Raw genomic sequence first — 20,073 nt, 5'->3', positions numbered from 1 at the left:
CTCATAACCAATGTTTTCACTTTGATTTCGTTCAATCTCCTGTTATTTCGGTATATTCACGTGGGAATGGAAGAGATTCTGGCAGATCATGTTCACCATGAAGTCATATGAAATCGGATCTCGATTCTCCCTAGAATCTTCCTATTAGTTGCCATCAAAGACTTTTGCTTGTTTTCTGTTCTTTATTAATTGGTTATTTCAATGGGTGGCCTTTACTAGGGTCACCCCCCTTAAATGAGAGGCGGGAAAAACTTGAATAAAAAAACAATAAATTCAACACATTTAAAAAACAAAAATAAATAAATAATAAAAAAACAAGAAATTCAACACATTTATTTTTTTATTCAAGCAATTCTGCAAGCGGAAAAAGGGACCGGGGTATTGAGGCAATCTTGACTCCTTGTTGACTTTGCCCAATCGAAATGACCATCCGGGACTCGAACCTTTATGGGGAAATTGAGTAAATAGAATGGTAACCTAGTGACCATGACCTAGTGAAAGGTGATCGCTTCGCGTTATAAATATAGTGATTTGGGTTAAATTGTTTGACCCTTTCCCTTTGATACTGGATTTTGGCTCGTCAGCCTCTTCCCCGGGTAAAAGGACCAAACAACCACGCCTAGATACTGAGACCATAGCGCCTGGGAGGGAGAACCCCCGTAGAAAGAGAAGCCCTGGAGGTAGGGCCTGAGAGCCACCGTATCGGGTCCGGGATGGTCGACTGAAGAGAGCATCCTCATTCTCCGCGCAACCTTTCTTTTTGGGCCGGTTCGTTAGGCCTAGCAAAGAGTTTCAGTGGCCATTTTTCACGAGAAATAAGAAGAGAGGAGCCCGCAAGTGATATGAAGACAACCAGCCAATACGCGCGTAGTGATTCCGAGACTGATGGGCAGGGACACACGGAGTGGCAGGAAGCAAGCCGGAAAACCACCTTATCATTCAGCAATGTGCATTGATTGCTACCCGAGCGGGGTTGGGTCCGCCAAAGTAAAGTGCCATGGAGCGGGAAATAGTTAGTAAAGAGTTGTTCTATTCAGTCGAATCAAGGCTGCGAACAACTAGGCCTGAAGAAAAGAAAGGTTTCGAGAGCAAAGCCGCGACCACAGCAGAAGCGAGTAATTCAGATATGAACCTGATATTACGGAAAGAGCCGTACAGCAGGAGTTATGTAGATATCTATGGGTCGGATGGCTAGGGCAAGAGACTCCATCCGAGTGTGTAAACCCGGATCAAGCGACTTTTCAGCAAATGCTGATGATATTGTACGGCTTTCCTGTGAAACGAATAGGTCAGATGGTTTAGACCAACCGGGGAAACAAGATCGAGATTGCAAAGCCACCCCCCTTCGTGGCCTAGCATTTAAGGATTGGGACAGATTGCACCTTCACCCCTCGGATTGGGTTGGAAGCGGGTTGCACCTCTCGGATTGGGTTGAAACGCTATTCCTTCTCTTGGCTTTTCGGGTTCTAACTATGCGTGTTTAAGGGTTTATCCCTGAAAATTCAAAAACTAACTGTATTCTCCGGCTGGATCCTGAATCCTAATGAACAAAGATCCCCTGATTCGTCAGAACCGTTAGAACCGTCAAACACTACGAGCTCAAAAGCTGCAACCCCATCAGAAACGGTTCCTAAAGATAAGCCACCCTCTGGTTCGTCAGAACCGTTAGAACCTTCAACTTGGCCAGAAATGGGTACGGGTCCTAAGGACCTGTTCGATATGCCTTCTGCTTCAAACAAAACACCCCCAACTGATAGAGGGCCGGGTCCTAATGATACGCCTTCAGGTTCGTCAGAACCCACTAAAGAATCTAATGATAAGAGAGACACGCAAGGCTCGTCAGAGCCGGACAGAGGACCATTAGCACCACAATCAAGCACTAACGATGCAACCCCGTCTAAATCGGGTACTAATCTCTTTTCCACTCTTGTTTACTTACCTAAAGTAATGGAAAAAACTCAATCAATCTTCGGGCGAAACTTGGCCATCTCGGATATATGGCGTTATTCACTAATGGGTTTACCCCTGATAGGCTTAATAGTACGTTTTTGGGTTCAATCTCTCCATAATCAGGAATCTGTCTCTTACTTTCGCTTTTCAACGTTAGAAAAAGTCTCGGAAGAGTAAGTAGTGGAGTGTAAGGATCTATGGGTATGAGGACTGGCAAAACCCCGGGAAGTGGAAGTCCCGGCATTACGAGTCAAAATAGTTGATAATGGGGAAGTAATCCCAGAAGTTAATCGACAGCCTGATCGCTCAGACTCGCATACGGTATAATTTGAATAAGTGAGGGGAGTAATCCCGATCGACAGCCTGATCGCTCAGACTCGCATATGGTGGAAGTGTTAGAAATGCGGGGAGTAATCCCAGGACCAAAACGACAGTCTGACAGCTCAGACCGGCTAGAATCGTGTCGAAATTCAACGTTGTAGAGCTTGCAGATCCTAGGAACTGCCTTTCCATCAAGGTTTTCATTCGACGTGTGCGTAGAACGAGTAAAATACCAGGTGCCCTAATTTATTTAGTTGAATGAACCAGACGCTGTTCAATTCCTTTTCAGTGCCAAGAATTCGCAAGCGCGATTGGACCCGCGGAAGGGCGAGCGGAGCGACGGATTCCCTTAACCTTAAAGGGGGAAGCCGGGGGATTGGCTTCTTGTAGCGACTAGTATTCTGCAAGCTCTGGATTCCCATAAGGGGGGAATCGATAGGACAGCCTTGTTTGATTCTTTAAGGAGTCGATAGCCAAAGAATTATGCCTTCTACACAAATTGACCTAGAATCAATTTGACTGGGGCGCAGCTTCATTTCTCGTTGATTTATTCTGCATAACCCTGCGTTGTCCTTTCAATCGCTCTTTCCATTTCTGTTTCCAACTTTCTTTGTGGGTCCCTCAGGCTCCTTAAACGGCTTGGCTTGTTTGCTCGGAGGAAAAACACGTGTTTCCATTCATTACCGGAAAAAGACAAAAACGATCTTAGTGGCTCAGTCGATCTTGGATCTTGCTCAATAGATCCTATCTTTGCGTATCTCACTGCGTTTGTTTAACTGTGCGGGGTCCATCGCTTCGCCTAGTCCTTGCACATGGTAGCACTTGGTTGCACCCATTCCTTCTTCGCATGGCTTAATGCATGCAAGAAGTATCTGTTCCGTAAAGGCAACGTTTCCCCCGAGACATGCGTTGCCGAGGCAGCGATGCCTCCCAAGCTTTCCGGGTGAGAAGAATGACTCAGACAAGAAGGCTATGAATGAGCAATGCTTTGAATGCCTTGGGATCCTGGAGTAAAAGGATTCGAACCTTTGCGTGTCGGTACCAAAAACCGATGCCTTACCGCTTGGCTATACTCCATACAGTGGTAACCGGGGAAAAGAAGCAAAGCTCAGAGAACGGGCGGGTTGAACCAGAGCTGGGCGCAGCAAAGCGAAAGACTGGCAAGTTGGGTATGGCAAGTAAATAGGCTTAGTAGGGCTCGAACCTACAATATTACCGTTATGAGCGGTACGTTTCAACCAATTAAACTATAAGCCCACTGTTAGCCCTCTCAGGTAATGGAGTCAATAGATTTGTTGAGGGCAAAGCGGGAAGGGAAAAAACCGACCGCATATTTCCCAATTTTTCTCCTTGAAAGATTAAGGACATAAACCTTTCAAATAGCTACACCTGGTTTTAGACCAGTTGATGTGGATACGGAGGAGCAGGATGTGCTAATAACGGAGTACCCATCATGGGTAGCATAGTTCGAGCAACACTGAAAGGTATGACTGAAGTGTAATCGTTTTGTTGGCAAATAGACATATTCCTAGGCCCGATGCACGGAAACCGAAAAAAATCGACTCGACTTTTATTCGATGATTTAGACAGAGATTTCACCACCTACCACGAGTGGAATGGCTAGGTTCTTAGGGACACCCAGCGGCGAGACAACCGTGAAAGGAAAGGCAGGGCCAAAGGATTATCATCCGTCTCAGCAGCCGCGGAGAGCTCTTTTTGATCCGCAATTTCGCTACTCCAGTTTGGTTTCATGGGCAGCATTATTACATGCATAGGGCGGACCCGAGCTCTTTTCGCTGCAGTTTTCCCCACGGCTTTCCTCCCCTCCTTTCCTTCCTTTGGAAGTGTCAGCCAACTCCTGGAATCCCCCCTTCCCCCCTTCTAAGAAAACCATGCTTGGTTAGATCAGTGTGGACTGATGTTTCGTTCCACTGGAAAAGCCGCCAAATTCGTCACTGACTGGAAAGCGGGAACGACTCACTGTCTCGTCTTATTCTCAGAGACGGGAATGCTCTCAAATGGCTAACGGTGCTTTCGACTAAAGTTCCATTTCTTAGCACAACGGAGCTTATACTGTTTATTCGTACGACAATGCGCGACGCTCCACTATCCCATTGAAAAAGGATTCCGCAATCATTTGCGTACTTAAACGCAGACTGAGTAATAGTAATTCATGCTATTCCTCGGACTCAGACCACAGAGCTTCCTAGGAACTGGGAAAATGCTATGAATCTGTTTGAATAGCTTCGCTTTTTGCCCTAAAAGTCGCTCTGAAAATGTCACTTAGGGTGTTTTAACTAAGGGAAACGAAACCCACTAGACGAACAGCTACTAATATTTCCTCATTATATATTGATATTCATTCCGAACTCGAAACGCTAAAAATTGAAATAGCAAATAAAATCAATTCGCGCGTAAATCGTACTTATATTCTGTTGCTCTTCTCTGTCTGTTCTCGATATTCATGGCAGTTTCTTGGCTGGCAGGCAAGCAAAAGGGCTAACCGCATTTCTGGACTCGTGCCCGGCGGGAGTGAAAAGAAAAGTTAGGTCGGGAGGTAGTGCACGCTCGCTGGTCCTGATATCGAAATTCTCGCATTCGTGCCGTGTGTGTCTGGTTTCAATGAATTCCGTATTATGGGTGTGGCAAACGCCGTTAGGCAGGCAACAAGCCGCGTACCCCCGGCAGTATCTTCCGGCCATAATCTGCGTAAAAGAGGTTAGCTTGCCCTCACGGGGTCGCAGCTCTTTGTCCCGGCCATTGTAGCACGTGTGTCGCCCGTCTGCTGGTGGCGCTTTTGGATTTCTATCTAATGTGCCAATCTGTATACGAATGGAGACGATCGGACTTGAACCGATAACTTCATACTTGCAAAACATGCGTTCTACCGATTGAACTACGCCCCCGTCCTCGTTCCATGTGCAGCACGTATCATATGGGCAAACACAAGGGAGCTATTGTTTATACGTGCCCATAGCCCTTTCTTCTTTTTCTAGAGTTTAGACTTTATCCAAGACACGGTCCCATCCCATCACACTGTCGAAACTATGTCATAAGGGTGTGTCGTTGGCAGCAGTAATAGTTCACGAATCTTTTCTCGGTTCACCACTTCGATCGTATCGGCGCTAGAGAGAAGTCGCTTTCTCGGGAGCCTCCTCAAGGCTACCTCATTATTTCGAAACTTCATTCCGCTCCTCTGGCCGCCTCACCCTGTTCTCTGCTCCCCAAGGATACGGGTTGTTGATTGCGCTTGACCGGCACCTCTAGTACGACACATCTTTCAGAATACGAGCGAATGCTCGGATCAGTATTTCTTAATGATTCGAGCTCCTTATTCGATTGAGAAGTACTTTTTTATTTTCTTCTTATTCTGTAAAAAAGGTTTCATGTTCTATTTCACTCCCCGATGGGGGTTCTTTTCACCTTTCCCTCACGGTACTGCTTCGCTATCGGTCACTCAGGAGTATTTAGCCTTGCAAGGTGGTCCTTGCTGATTCACACGGGATTTCGCGTGCCCCATGCTACTCGGGTTGGAGCGTAAGCCAGCCGTACTTCCGGCTACTGGACTCTCACCATCTGGGGTGCAGTACTCAACTGCTTCGCCTAGCAAAACAAAGCCTTCATCGCTCTCCCACAACCCCGTTTTCACGGTTTAGGCTATTCCCATTTCACTCGCCGGGGGAATCGCTTTTGCTTTTTCTTTCTTTGGCTACTAAGATGTTTCAGTTCGCCGGGTTGTCTCTTGTCTGCCCATGAATTCAGCAGGCAGTTCAGAAGGTTAACCTATTCGGGAATTTCCGGATCTATGCCTATTTTCAGCTCCCCGAAGCATTTCGTCGTTTACCACGCCCGGTAGAAGCCCGCGAATGCGGGTCGGCAAGCTCTTCCAACTTTCTTTGGACTCCCTCCAATAGCCTTTCGCTACGCTCGTCGGTCCCTGCAAACGACCCGCTCTTGGGCGATTCGAAGAGCAAACTTGGAGGTGAAAGGTGATCGGATAATTGAAAGGTGATCGCTTCGCTCAGGCTTCCTTCGGGGAAGCCTTTCGCTACGCTTGCCTTTAGGTCCATTTCCAGAATCCGAGCTTGCACTCATCAATAGATGCAGCCGCGTAACCTCTTGCCGGTGAAAGCGGTTGACCATTAAGCAAGAGCGAGAGATCGACAATCTTGAAAGCGGTTGACCTTGATGCAAGAGAGGGAGAAGTCCATGGCGGAAAACTCGACCGCTTCAGCCAGTCGACCGCTTCAGCCAGTCGACGGGTTTCAGCCACTTCGACGAATGGAGGAGGCAACGATCTGATTCAATCACTAGAAAATACCTATAAAAAAGATGCGGAATGAATTAAACGGCTTTGTATTTATTTGTGTTTCAGGAATTCGGTGCTTGTTCTTTCAGTGTAAACTAGTCTGTAGCGTCCGTCTAGGAAGCTTGATCGGGGTAGAGCGCATCGCCGGTACGTCGTATCCGCTTCGCTTGGCTCGTCTAGGGCATCGGATTCATAAACCCCACGGCGTTGATTCCGTCGAACCGTATAACCCGAAACCTCTTCTACTGATGGCGGAGTTATTGACTCAGCCGTCCGTTGGAACGGCAACGGTAGTTGGCGAGTGAAGCAGGGGCCACCACAAGATCCACGAGGGACACTGCAGCAGGTGAACGCTAGGAACCTGCAGGGTTCCCTACTAAAGATTTACCTAATCGACAACAGAAAAATTGGCTATTTGCTATACCGGGCCCAATTCGATTCATTTCTTGGTCATTCCCAGGAAACCCGGGAAATAACGGCAATTTATCCCCGGCAGTTCCCGTTCCCCTACAGGAAGCAAAAGAAATAACGCGAGCCTAAAACAAAACCTCGACCTTCCCCCGGGTTCAACTCTTCCCTTGGGACGAGTTTCATACCAAAGGCTTTTCGGTCGAGGTGCCCTAAGTTATCTCGATGGGTGAAATCTCAATAAGGTGGTAAAGCTATCGAAAATCCTTTCAGAGGTAAGAGGGGAGGTGTGTCCACCTGGCCCTTGATCAAGGTCCCAACCACATTACGCTTTAATACGTGGATGACTTTTGAGTTCCATATCGGATATTGTCAATAAAAAAACACTGTCCCATTCCATGATAAAAGTTTTTACCTTTAGCCAGGAATTAATTCCTTGATGGATGCTTTATTTGTGATTTCTAGTGCAGATCTTTTCTTCTAGCAGATATAGCCTAAACACATATGCATATACATATTCATATTGAGATAAATCTATTTTATATGGATATATGCATATATGTATATATGGATAGAATCCCTCTCGTTCCCGGAATGGAAACCTTAAAGCACGATCCAGAATGGTTACGTTAGTGTTACATCACCATCAAATCCTATCGGATTTAACCCCTAGACCAGGTCACGCGACTACAGTGAAGTAGTTCGAGCTTCCTGGTTACCTGTTTTCAGCAAGTTCACCGGTGCTTTTGCACACCAACGAGATTTGGGCTAAACTCATCCCAAGCCCTAGGATAGCCTCACTCAATAGCGGATTTGACTGCCCCAGCCATGGAGAGGATACTTATTGGGAAGGGTCTTATCCTTATGACCCGTTACCAGGTCGTGAACCCTGGCCGAACGGGTGCCAGCTTCAACACATTGGGGCGGCCCGGAAGCGAAGCGATTTTACCAATTCTTTTTCCGCGTGAATTGGGTTGATTGAAGGTAACGAGGAGGCCATACTGGGTTAAATCATAACACCCCTCGAGGTGGTGAGGGATCGTGAGTGAGCATATTCTATGGCACGTAGCGGCAGCATCACGGGGTTACGTTGGAACCGGATTTCGAATGTCCAACCGAAGACTTCAATCTATAGGTTGTGAACGGAAAAGTAATTAGATTGTATTTTATGCACACATACAAGACGTAAATTTCATTGAATAAACATATCCCAATAATATATGCCGCAGCTGATAAGGATTTAATGACAATGTCAATAAATATGGCTCTCTCAAGCTTGCTTGGAAGTACACCACATTGGGATTGCTTACGCTTCAAAAGTTCGATTACAGAAGTGCGTCAGAAACAGATTAAGGTCACGTTTGCAACTCATACCGGACCGAGGCGTCAGTCGTGGATACGTCAATATGACGTGACAACGCCCCTATTGAAAGTTGGCCAAGGAATTACGCAACATGGAACGAAGATTTGCACTTTTAGACGGCTGAATGAGGTAATTTTCCCACGAAGACCGAGATTCGTTTTGACTTTAGCCAGCACTGCAGACTCTGGTCCTACAAAGCTTACCTCTTTGTCTGAGCTTACGCCTGGGTTTATCCCACGTAAGAATTAATCAGCTTTTTCACGACCTCCTCTGAGATCACGCCGGCTTCTTCTGGGTGCACAACCCCCGAAGGTCATGGAGCATAATTACTGGGGTTTTTACATTGATAAAAAAGGCTCAGCGAGGGGGGAACTCGACCGGTTCCCCAGAGGTGGTTCAAGATGAATTCGGCCCTTTATTCGGAAGCGAAGCGTCAGCAAGACGCAGCGACCGAAGCAAGCGATCTTTGCCGTTCTTGGGTCCCGAAGTCCCTTTTGTCCCGCCTGCCCTTTGGGGTTGATCAACCAACCCGATCAGTCTTGATAGATGTATCTCTCGGACCTACAGATGAAGACGAACAAGGTGACCCCGGGACCCAAGAACCGCAGGAGTTCGCTCATGTCCAATCGGATCCTCTAGGCATTGAATTGTTTGCTCATTATTAATGGATCTCCTCATGAACCTGATCGATCTATGAATCCAAACAATTATTGAATTGTTTGCGGGAGGCGGTAGTGAATATGAAGTTTTTTCGAGAAGCAGCGCTGAATCCCACGCCTCCTACGCCTCTAGGATTTCACCGAGAATGAGGAATGAGATGGATCGGATCGATGAGTGATCGCCTTTTCTGGCAAGTCTCCCCCTTGCTTGGAGCCTGCCTCTGGGCAATCTCTCTACCTCAGTGATCTTGCCGTCTTTTCCACTAGAGTCTTAGTTCCTTGCAAGCATACCGAAATTAATGAAATATTTGACAAAATGGCATTCTTTGATTTTGAGTACCGTATCTGATTAGAAAATCTGTGTATGCGGTCGATCCTTTCAGCTCTTGGGCGGCTTTCGATATACCTTTTTCTTCAGCTTCTATAGTTCAGCGGATAGACAGCTTTCGATGCACCTTCTCAAAGCTTCGCAGCGCTCAGCTTCATTGTTCGATAGATACACCAAACCCTTTCTTTTGCTAGAGTGCCTATCCAATGGACATAAGCAGATTTCATTTCTATCACGAGCATCGAGGCCATTTCTCCATTATTCTAGTCTTCTTTTTCAAGATCACTTCGGCCTGGCCACCTTCCTGGAGCTGGCATTAGATAACCAAACCCATCGCTGGACTAGGGCCTCTTACTGCTAAGCCTCTATATCCAACGATGCACTTTCCCACCATTCAACATCGTATTAGGACTGTCGAAAGACTTTATTAAATTAACGGCTTCTCACTATCGAAGAGCGAATAAAAAGCAAGCATCCTTCAAAATAAAAAACTTTCCAAACCAAAAAGGTAGCGAAAGGATTTGCCAAAAAAGCCCCACCCACCTTGCTACCCCGGTGCAAAGCACTGGATTGCGAGCATCCTTCGGATTGGTTCGGCATTCCCTTCCAGGTACATAAGGAATGATTGCTTGCCTGGCGGGAAGTAAATATTTCGGTTTCCATCAAAAAAAAGCAGTGAATGCGAGAATCCTGCAATAAATTGCAAGCGCTAGGAGAATCCCGGCCCTGGCTGTGTAGCTCGAATCCCTGGCTGTCGAAAGAAAAGCGGTGAATTGGGGAAGGGCAAAAAAAGGGCAAACGATTTTACGCAAGCCGGAAAACCACCTTATCACTCAGCAATGTGCATTGGTTGCTATCCGAGCAATTAGGGTTGGGTTTGACCAACTCCCGGAAAGCGAGAATTCGAATTCTCGCCTCGTCACACCACACCATCAAGTCAAAGTCCCCGGACATGACCTTCCGGAGAAACTGGTAAATAGAATACGCGGTACACCTGCGGCCCTCGGCGCCTCGACTGGACCCCTCATTGGAAAGAGAAATAACTACTTGGTTTGGGAGAGTGGTTCCAATGGCGGAATAATGATCTCTAAAAGCAGGCAAAAGTTGAGGGTTCGAATCCCTGGGAATTTTCTCTCCCCCGAATTACGAGAGTGAAACGAGTTGCTGTCTGCTCTTGCCAGCCCATTTCGCGGTTCCCCCTCTGGCTCAGGAAACGAGGTCATAGTCGAACGGTTCGCATACATTCTGGCCCCACGTACTTCTCAATCGAATAAGGAGCTCGAATCATTAAGAAATACTGATCCGAGCATTCGCTCGTATTCTGAAAGATGTGTCGTACTAGAGGTGCCGGTCAAGCGCAATCAACAACCCGTATCCTTGGGGAGCAGAGAACAGGGTGAGGCGGCCAGAGGAGCGGAATGAAGTTTCGAAATAATGAGGTAGCCTTGAGGAGGCTCCCGAGAAAGCGACTTCTCTCTAGCGCCGATACGATCGAAGTGGTGAACCGAGAAAAGATTCGTGAACTATTACTGCTGCCAACGACACACCCTTATGACATAGTTTCGACAGTGTGATGGGATGGGACCGTGTCTTGGATAAAGTCTAAACTCTAGAAAAAGAAGAAAGGGCTATGGGCACGTATAAACAATAGCTCCCTTGTGTTTGCCCATATGATACGTGCTGCACATGGAACGAGGACGGGGGCGTAGTTCAATCGGTAGAACGCATGTTTTGCAAGTATGAAGTTATCGGTTCAAGTCCGATCGTCTCCATTCGTATACAGATTGGCACATTAGATAGAAATCCAAAAGCGCCACCAGCAGACGGGCGACACACGTGCTACAATGGCCGGGACAAAGAGCTGCGACCCCGTGAGGGCAAGCTAACCTCTTTTACGCAGATTATGGCCGGAAGATACTGCCGGGGGTACGCGGCTTGTTGCCTGCCTAACGGCGTTTGCCACACCCATAATACGGAATTCATTGAAACCAGACACACACGGCACGAATGCGAGAATTTCGATATCAGGACCAGCGAGCGTGCACTACCTCCCGACCTAACTTTTCTTTTCACTCCCGCCGGGCACGAGTCCAGAAATGCGGTTAGCCCTTTTGCTTGCCTGCCAGCCAAGAAACTGCCATGAATATCGAGAACAGACAGAGAAGAGCAACAGAATATAAGTACGATTTACGCGCGAATTGATTTTATTTGCTATTTCAATTTTTAGCGTTTCGAGTTCGGAATGAATATCAATATATAATGAGGAAATATTAGTAGCTGTTCGTCTAGTGGGTTTCGTTTCCCTTAGTTAAAACACCCTAAGTGACATTTTCAGAGCGACTTTTAGGGCAAAAAGCGAAGCTATTCAAACAGATTCATAGCATTTTCCCAGTTCCTAGGAAGCTCTGTGGTCTGAGTCCGAGGAATAGCATGAATTACTATTACTCAGTCTGCGTTTAAGTACGCAAATGATTGCGGAATCCTTTTTCAATGGGATAGTGGAGCGTCGCGCATTGTCGTACGAATAAACAGTATAAGCTCCGTTGTGCTAAGAAATGGAACTTTAGTCGAAAGCACCGTTAGCCATTTGAGAGCATTCCCGTCTCTGAGAATAAGACGAGACAGTGAGTCGTTCCCGCTTTCCAGTCAGTGACGAATTTGGCGGCTTTTCCAGTGGAACGAAACATCAGTCCACACTGATCTAACCAAGCATGGTTTTCTTAGAAGGGGGGAAGGGGGGATTCCAGGAGTTGGCTGACACTTCCAAAGGAAGGAAAGGAGGGGAGGAAAGCCGTGGGGAAAACTGCAGCGAAAAGAGCTCGGGTCCGCCCTATGCATGTAATAATGCTGCCCATGAAACCAAACTGGAGTAGCGAAATTGCGGATCAAAAAGAGCTCTCCGCGGCTGCTGAGACGGATGATAATCCTTTGGCCCTGCCTTTCCTTTCACGGTTGTCTCGCCGCTGGGTGTCCCTAAGAACCTAGCCATTCCACTCGTGGTAGGTGGTGAAATCTCTGTCTAAATCATCGAATAAAAGTCGAGTCGATTTTTTTCGGTTTCCGTGCATCGGGCCTAGGAATATGTCTATTTGCCAACAAAACGATTACACTTCAGTCATACCTTTCAGTGTTGCTCGAACTATGCTACCCATGATGGGTACTCCGTTATTAGCACATCCTGCTCCTCCGTATCCACATCAACTGGTCTAAAACCAGGTGTAGCTATTTGAAAGGTTTATGTCCTTAATCTTTCAAGGAGAAAAATTGGGAAATATGCGGTCGGTTTTTTCCCTTCCCGCTTTGCCCTCAACAAATCTATTGACTCCATTACCTGAGAGGGCTAACAGTGGGCTTATAGTTTAATTGGTTGAAACGTACCGCTCATAACGGTAATATTGTAGGTTCGAGCCCTACTAAGCCTATTTACTTGCCATACCCAACTTGCCAGTCTTTCGCTTTGCTGCGCCCAGCTCTGGTTCAACCCGCCCGTTCTCTGAGCTTTGCTTCTTTTCCCCGGTTACCACTGTATGGAGTATAGCCAAGCGGTAAGGCATCGGTTTTTGGTACCGACACGCAAAGGTTCGAATCCTTTTACTCCAGGATCCCAAGGCATTCAAAGCATTGCTCATTCATAGCCTTCTTGTCTGAGTCATTCTTCTCACCCGGAAAGCTTGGGAGGCATCGCTGCCTCGGCAACGCATGTCTCGGGGGAAACGTTGCCTTTACGGAACAGATACTTCTTGCATGCATTAAGCCATGCGAAGAAGGAATGGGTGCAACCAAGTGCTACCATGTGCAAGGACTAGGCGAAGCGATGGACCCCGCACAGTTAAACAAACGCAGTGAGATACGCAAAGATAGGATCTATTGAGCAAGATCCAAGATCGACTGAGCCACTAAGATCGTTTTTGTCTTTTTCCGGTAATGAATGGAAACACGTGTTTTTCCTCCGAGCAAACAAGCCAAGCCGTTTAAGGAGCCTGAGGGACCCACAAAGAAAGTTGGAAACAGAAATGGAAAGAGCGATTGAAAGGACAACGCAGGGTTATGCAGAATAAATCAACGAGAAATGAAGCTGCGCCCCAGTCAAATTGATTCTAGGTCAATTTGTGTAGAAGGCATAATTCTTTGGCTATCGACTCCTTAAAGAATCAAACAAGGCTGTCCTATCGATTCCCCCCTTATGGGAATCCAGAGCTTGCAGAATACTAGTCGCTACAAGAAGCCAATCCCCCGGCTTCCCCCTTTAAGGTTAAGGGAATCCGTCGCTCCGCTCGCCCTTCCGCGGGTCCAATCGCGCTTGCGAATTCTTGGCACTGAAAAGGAATTGAACAGCGTCTGGTTCATTCAACTAAATAAATTAGGGCACCTGGTATTTTACTCGTTCTACGCACACGTCGAATGAAAACCTTGATGGAAAGGCAGTTCCTAGGATCTGCAAGCTCTACAACGTTGAATTTCGACACGATTCTAGCCGGTCTGAGCTGTCAGACTGTCGTTTTGGTCCTGGGATTACTCCCCGCATTTCTAACACTTCCACCATATGCGAGTCTGAGCGATCAGGCTGTCGATCGGGATTACTCCCCTCACTTATTCAAATTATACCGTATGCGAGTCTGAGCGATCAGGCTGTCGATTAACTTCTGGGATTACTTCCCCATTATCAACTATTTTGACTCGTAATGCCGGGACTTCCACTTCCCGGGGTTTTGCCAGTCCTCATACCCATAGATCCTTACACTCCACTACTTACTCTTCCGAGACTTTTTCTAACGTTGAAAAGCGAAAGTAAGAGACAGATTCCTGATTATGGAGAGATTGAACCCAAAAACGTACTATTAAGCCTATCAGGGGTAAACCCATTAGTGAATAACGCCATATATCCGAGATGGCCAAGTTTCGCCCGAAGATTGATTGAGTTTTTTCCATTACTTTAGGTAAGTAAACAAGAGTGGAAAAGAGATTAGTACCCGATTTAGACGGGGTTGCATCGTTAGTGCTTGATTGTGGTGCTAATGGTCCTCTGTCCGGCTCTGACGAGCCTTGCGTGTCTCTCTTATCATTAGATTCTTTAGTGGGTTCTGACGAACCTGAAGGCGTATCATTAGGACCCGGCCCTCTATCAGTTGGGGGTGTTTTGTTTGAAGCAGAAGGCATATCGAACAGGTCCTTAGGACCCGTACCCATTTCTGGCCAAGTTGAAGGTTCTAACGGTTCTGACGAACCAGAGGGTGGCTTATCTTTAGGAACCGTTTCTGATGGGGTTGCAGCTTTTGAGCTCGTAGTGTTTGACGGTTCTAACGGTTCTGACGAATCAGGGGATCTTTGTTCATTAGGATTCAGGATCCAGCCGGAGAATACAGTTAGTTTTTGAATTTTCAGGGATAAACCCTTAAACACGCATAGTTAGAACCCGAAAAGCCAAGAGAAGGAATAGCGTTTCAACCCAATCCGAGAGGTGCAACCCGCTTCCAACCCAATCCGAGGGGTGAAGGTGCAATCTGTCCCAATCCTTAAATGCTAGGCCACGAAGGGGGGTGGCTTTGCAATCTCGATCTTGTTTCCCCGGTTGGTCTAAACCATCTGACCTATTCGTTTCACAGGAAAGCCGTACAATATCATCAGCATTTGCTGAAAAGTCGCTTGATCCGGGTTTACACACTCGGATGGAGTCTCTTGCCCTAGCCATCCGACCCATAGATATCTACATAACTCCTGCTGTACGGCTCTTTCCGTAATATCAGGTTCATATCTGAATTACTCGCTTCTGCTGTGGTCGCGGCTTTGCTCTCGAAACCTTTCTTTTCTTCAGGCCTAGTTGTTCGCAGCCTTGATTCGACTGAATAGAACAACTCTTTACTAACTATTTCCCGCTCCATGGCACTTTACTTTGGCGGACCCAACCCCGCTCGGGTAGCAATCAATGCACATTGCTGAATGATAAGGTGGTTTTCCGGCTTGCTTCCTGCCACTCCGTGTGTCCCTGCCCATCAGTCTCGGAATCACTACGCGCGTATTGGCTGGTTGTCTTCATATCACTTGCGGGCTCCTCTCTTCTTATTTCTCGTGAAAAATGGCCACTGAAACTCTTTGCTAGGCCTAACGAACCGGCCCAAAAAGAAAGGTTGCGCGGAGAATGAGGATGCTCTCTTCAGTCGACCATCCCGGACCCGATACGGTGGCTCTCAGGCCCTACCTCCAGGGCTTCTCTTTCTACGGGGGTTCTCCCTCCCAGGCGCTATGGTCTCAGTATCTAGGCGTGGTTGTTTGGTCCTTTTACCCGGGGAAGAGGCTGACGAGCCAAAATCCAGTATCAAAGGGAAAGGGTCAAACAATTTAACCCAAATCACTATATTTATAACGCGAAGCGATCACCTTTCACTAGGTCATGGTCACTAGGTTACCATTCTATTTACTCAATTTCCCCATAAAGGTTCGAGTCCCGGATGGTCATTTCGATTGGGCAAAGTCAACAAGGAGTCAAGATTGCCTCAATACCCCGGTCCCTTTTTCCGCTTGCAGAATTGCTTGAATAAAAAAATAAATGTGTTGAATTGAAAAAAATTGAGTAAATAGATCTGGATCAACAAACTGTTCCCCGGAATCCAGAGCGATCACCGTTCTTTCATCTCTTTAATTCCGCGGGGACACATGACCGGCCGGAACCGCCGGGACCTTCAGTCCCAATCTATTTACTCAATTTCCCTTTCCGCAGTTTATAGTCAGGTCAGCCGGGACTTGTGTCTCCAGGTCTAAACACTTGACGACTTCTCGGGCTAGGAACTGCCATGAATGCTGGAGACTGCCCTGGGTATAAAGCACCGAGGATAAGACACAGATTGGATAAGACATGAACAAGAAATTCTTCCTGGTCATAAAGCGCTTAGAGCGCTTACAGAACGAATTGGTCGAGGACATCTCGACTCTTCAAGAGAACGACGAAGAGCTGTACCCGGAGGTACTGCTCAATCTGTCGCAGAATACACTACCCGATCTTTCGAGCGCCATGACCCATTGGTCGAGGTGCGGAGGTTGCTTTAGCGACTTCCTCGAGAGAATCGACCGAATTTTACCCTTCGTACAAGGATTCCCCAGGAATCCAACTCGCCAACAGATCGACGAGTTGTTGTTGCCCCAACTGGAACTCGTTAATGGCCACTATACCATGTGCCTGGATATAGTGAAATATCCATTCGTATCTTCGGTTGTGGAACTGAGTCTTGGGCTTGATTTCTGCGCACTCATGGTATTTGCAGTAGGGTTTATCTCTCTATTGATTATAGTAGCCAAGACTCTTTTATGTACAAACCGTTTCGTGTGGATTCATTAAATAAATAACACGAGTGTCTCCCAAGAGCATCCCTATCATTCAGTGGATCCAAGTCCATGGCCTCTCCTGGGGTCACTCGGAGCCTTAGCAAGCACCATTGGTGCTGTTATGTATGTGCATTCATTCGCAGGAGATGGAACACTCCTCACTTTGGGCCTAGGATTGATCCTATACACCATGTTTGTATGGTGGCGCGATGTTACATGTGAATCTACTTACGAAGGACGTCACACCAAAGTGGTATAATTAGGGCTTCGCTACGGTTTTCTCTTGTCCATCGTCTCGGAGGTTATGTCCCTTCCAGCCTTTTTTTGGGCTTTCTTTCATTCCTCCTTGGCACCCGCGGTAGAGATCGGAGCTATTCGGCCCCCCAAAGGAGTTGAGGTTTTAAATCCCTGGGGAATCCCTTTTCTAAATACCCTTATTCTCCTTTTCTCTGGAGCTGCCGTGACTTGGGCTCATCATGCCATACTCGCAGGTTTAAAATAACAAGCGGTTCACGCTTTAGTAGCTATCGTTCGGCTGGCTCCAGTTCCCACCGGGTTTTAGGGAATGGAATATTACGAAGCACTTTTTACCATTTCCGACGGTATTTATGGTTTCACTTTCTTCTTAGCCACCGGGTCTTATGGGTTCTATGTCACTACAGGGACCATTCTCTCGATGATACGCGGTATTCGTTAATATATAGGTCATTTTAGTCCTTCGCATCACTTTGGCTTCGAAGCAGCTGCTCGGTACCGGCATTCCGTGGACGTGGTTCGGTCATTTCCATTTGTCCCTATCTATTGGTGGGGGGGTTTATGACAAGGTATGGGCCTTGCCCTTCCCCAAGCGGAATGCGAGTCAATGGAAACTCGACTGGTTGAAAAGCCTGACGTTGTGGGGGCGGGCCAGCCCTGAAGGTGGGCTTATAACATCAAGGGCGGGGATCCGTTTGGGGCTCGACGAATCACCTAGTTGTCTTCCTCTTACGATTCTGTACGGTGCTCGGTAGGTCCAATTCCTACTGTATCTTTCGGAATGCATTGGATGAGTACCTAGGCCAAAGGTTCAGGGGTCGAATACCCAACGATAGAGTCGGGTTCAGGTTCTACTCTCCGCTGTCTATCAGCACTGGTCCACCTTATCTGATACATCACCGTTCCATCATCATCCATTCCTCCTGTTTCCAATTTACCGCCCTCTTCTATTTTTCTTTTCCCTCATCTCCGGTTTGACCAGAAGTAGAGACATTCCCGTCCAGGGGACGAGGGACCGAGGATCAATGGCCACTTCATGTTAGGTCATCTCGGTCGTTAGCTTGGAATCCGCCTCCCGATTCTCTTGGAAAGGGAGGGATGTTTCCCCGGTATCATTCTCTCTCGTCAGCAGTGCTAAGGTGACCTCTCAGATCGTTCCCTTGTTCCGCAGATTCTCCGAGTTCCGAAAGGTAACCCTCTTGGAATTAGCTCGACTTTGCGGAGCTGGGCTTCGCGTGAGGTGCTCTCTCGGTAGAGGGCTACCTTCCTCCTCAAAGTTCAAACGGCACTGGTTGGTTCTAACATCCCCAGCAGGTGTTTTACCTCTGCCTTGGGAACTTTGGTTTGCTCAGTTCTGAAACCTTCCCATGGTTAGGGCTGGGTATATGGCAAAATTTGCCTCTGAGGTGAGGGAGCAGTATCTATCGATTTTGGAGAAGGGAGAGGCGATCGTGTCTCTCTCCGAACTAGAAACAATGTGCGGCGATCCTGAGATTATCGAAGAATTGATCACACGACATTACGTAAGATTACAGCTTCGAGATCTTAGGGACACTTGTTCGGGATTGATTAGAGGAGACCCTGTTCCGGATCTTTTCCGAGCCCGATCTCCACCTTCCCTAACCCGCCGGAGACGACAGCGACGGGATAGATTCCGATTTGGAATCGTGTATGGGTAGTATGACGCTATGGGAAAGGTCTTGGAACACCCCATCCAACTGCTTGAGTCGTGGGGGCCTTCTGATCCCTGAAAGAAGGTCTCTATATAAAGCGACTTATAGCAGCTCCTACATTCGAGGCGAGGTTTGGCCTCGGGTGTTAAGTTCGCCAGGAACCATAAGCCTTTGTATGCATCTGAGCATAATGGGTCCGGGGTTCGGTGAAGGCCAAGGGACCAGGCAGCCCACCTCCTAGCTTCATCTCTTACTGGAGATGCCGCTAGGAGGATCCCTTTCATTCCCATGTAAGCTTTCACCCGAGGGACCTCTCACAAACTCCCATAGATATTAAAAACAGACCTCAGAACGATAAACAGAACAAGAATAAGAGAAAGCAGAACGAGCTTTGGTTAATTATTCCCCAGTGTGATCTGTTAGCCCTAAGCACTATCTGCAAAACGGCCCACGCTACTAATAACGCGAACTTCAACCAGAAGCGGACAAAAAAAAAGAGATCGTCGATCTTTCCCGCCAATAGCTGAGATGTTCAGCTGACTCCCAGGCCTTGATAGAAGGGCGGCTACCTTCGAAGCTGCAAAAGCAAAAGGCCCGGGGCGCAGGACGAACAATGAATGAGTGTAAGCCTCGTTGCCCGACAATCGACGGTGCTGACCGCACCGAGGGACTCGTTATCGTAATAGCGGGAGGGAGCAAGGCAGTGACAACTTGGGGATTGTCATTGAGCGTCCCTGGACGCCCGAGAAAAGTAAGTTATCGATGGCTCTTCCGAGACAGACCATCTACGCTCGCGGCATCCCTTACGGAGTGTAGCTCACGTCCAAGCATCCGGTTGGGGAACGGGGCAACGCCCATGAAGCTCCGGAAACGGAAGGCCTGCCAGGCTGTATGCTCTTGGAAGTAGGATTCTTCACCAAGCTCCAGAGCTGACACGGGGACCCATCAACTTCAAATTGGATCGTAGGTGACAGCGAATCATACGTAAGGTATTCAAACTCGCGTTAAATCACCGTCCTAACTGCCTGCAATTTGGAGTGAAATCATACCATAACTCGAAACGCCTTCCGTCATAGCTAAATACGGGGAGGGGACGCCAGCATGACGGGAAGAGCCGTATGAGGTCATCAGTCTCATGTACGGTTCGGGAGCCGAGCCCCAGCAGTAATGGTGCGGCTTAGGTCAACTGCATAATTCTAGTTCCACTTTACTACGTGAAGGCGCTCTATAATATTCAGTGAAACCATTATAATACGAGAACAAAAGTCATGATGGGGACAAGGGTTTAATCAAACTGTTACACTCACAGAATATGATCTTGGTGAATACAGGACTGAAAACTCCTGTAATCCTTTTAAAACATGAAGTGACAGCAGGAGTGCCAATCACCAAGCAAGCAAGGTTTAATTCTGTTGGAATCGAAGATTCGAATCTGGAAAAAGTGGAAGAGCTTCGTGAACCAAGAATTATTTTGCCAGAACCACGTAAAC

The 20,073-nt window shown here is 47.4% G+C and overlaps 2 non-coding genes across 2 annotated transcripts; one reads left to right on the top strand and one right to left on the bottom strand.

Moving 5' to 3' along the window:
• Positions 1-5,104: 5,104 nt before the first annotated feature.
• Positions 5,105-5,177, bottom strand: TRNAA-UGC (transfer RNA alanine (anticodon UGC)). Its single transcript has one exon. It is a non-coding gene; the product is annotated as a tRNA-Ala (tRNA).
• A 5,860-nt stretch (positions 5,178-11,037) lies between these two features.
• Positions 11,038-11,110, top strand: TRNAA-UGC (transfer RNA alanine (anticodon UGC)). The gene has a single exon. It is a non-coding gene; the product is annotated as a tRNA-Ala (tRNA).
• The last annotated feature ends 8,963 nt before the right edge of the window (positions 11,111-20,073 follow it).

The sequence above is a fragment of the Cibotium barometz genome, unplaced genomic scaffold (assembly GCF_041138505.1).
Source record: "Cibotium barometz isolate CiBa-2024 unplaced genomic scaffold, ASM4113850v1 ctg539, whole genome shotgun sequence".
NCBI lineage: Eukaryota > Viridiplantae > Streptophyta > Polypodiopsida > Cyatheales > Cibotiaceae > Cibotium > Cibotium barometz.
This window is presented reverse-complemented; position numbering and strand designations above follow the sequence as displayed.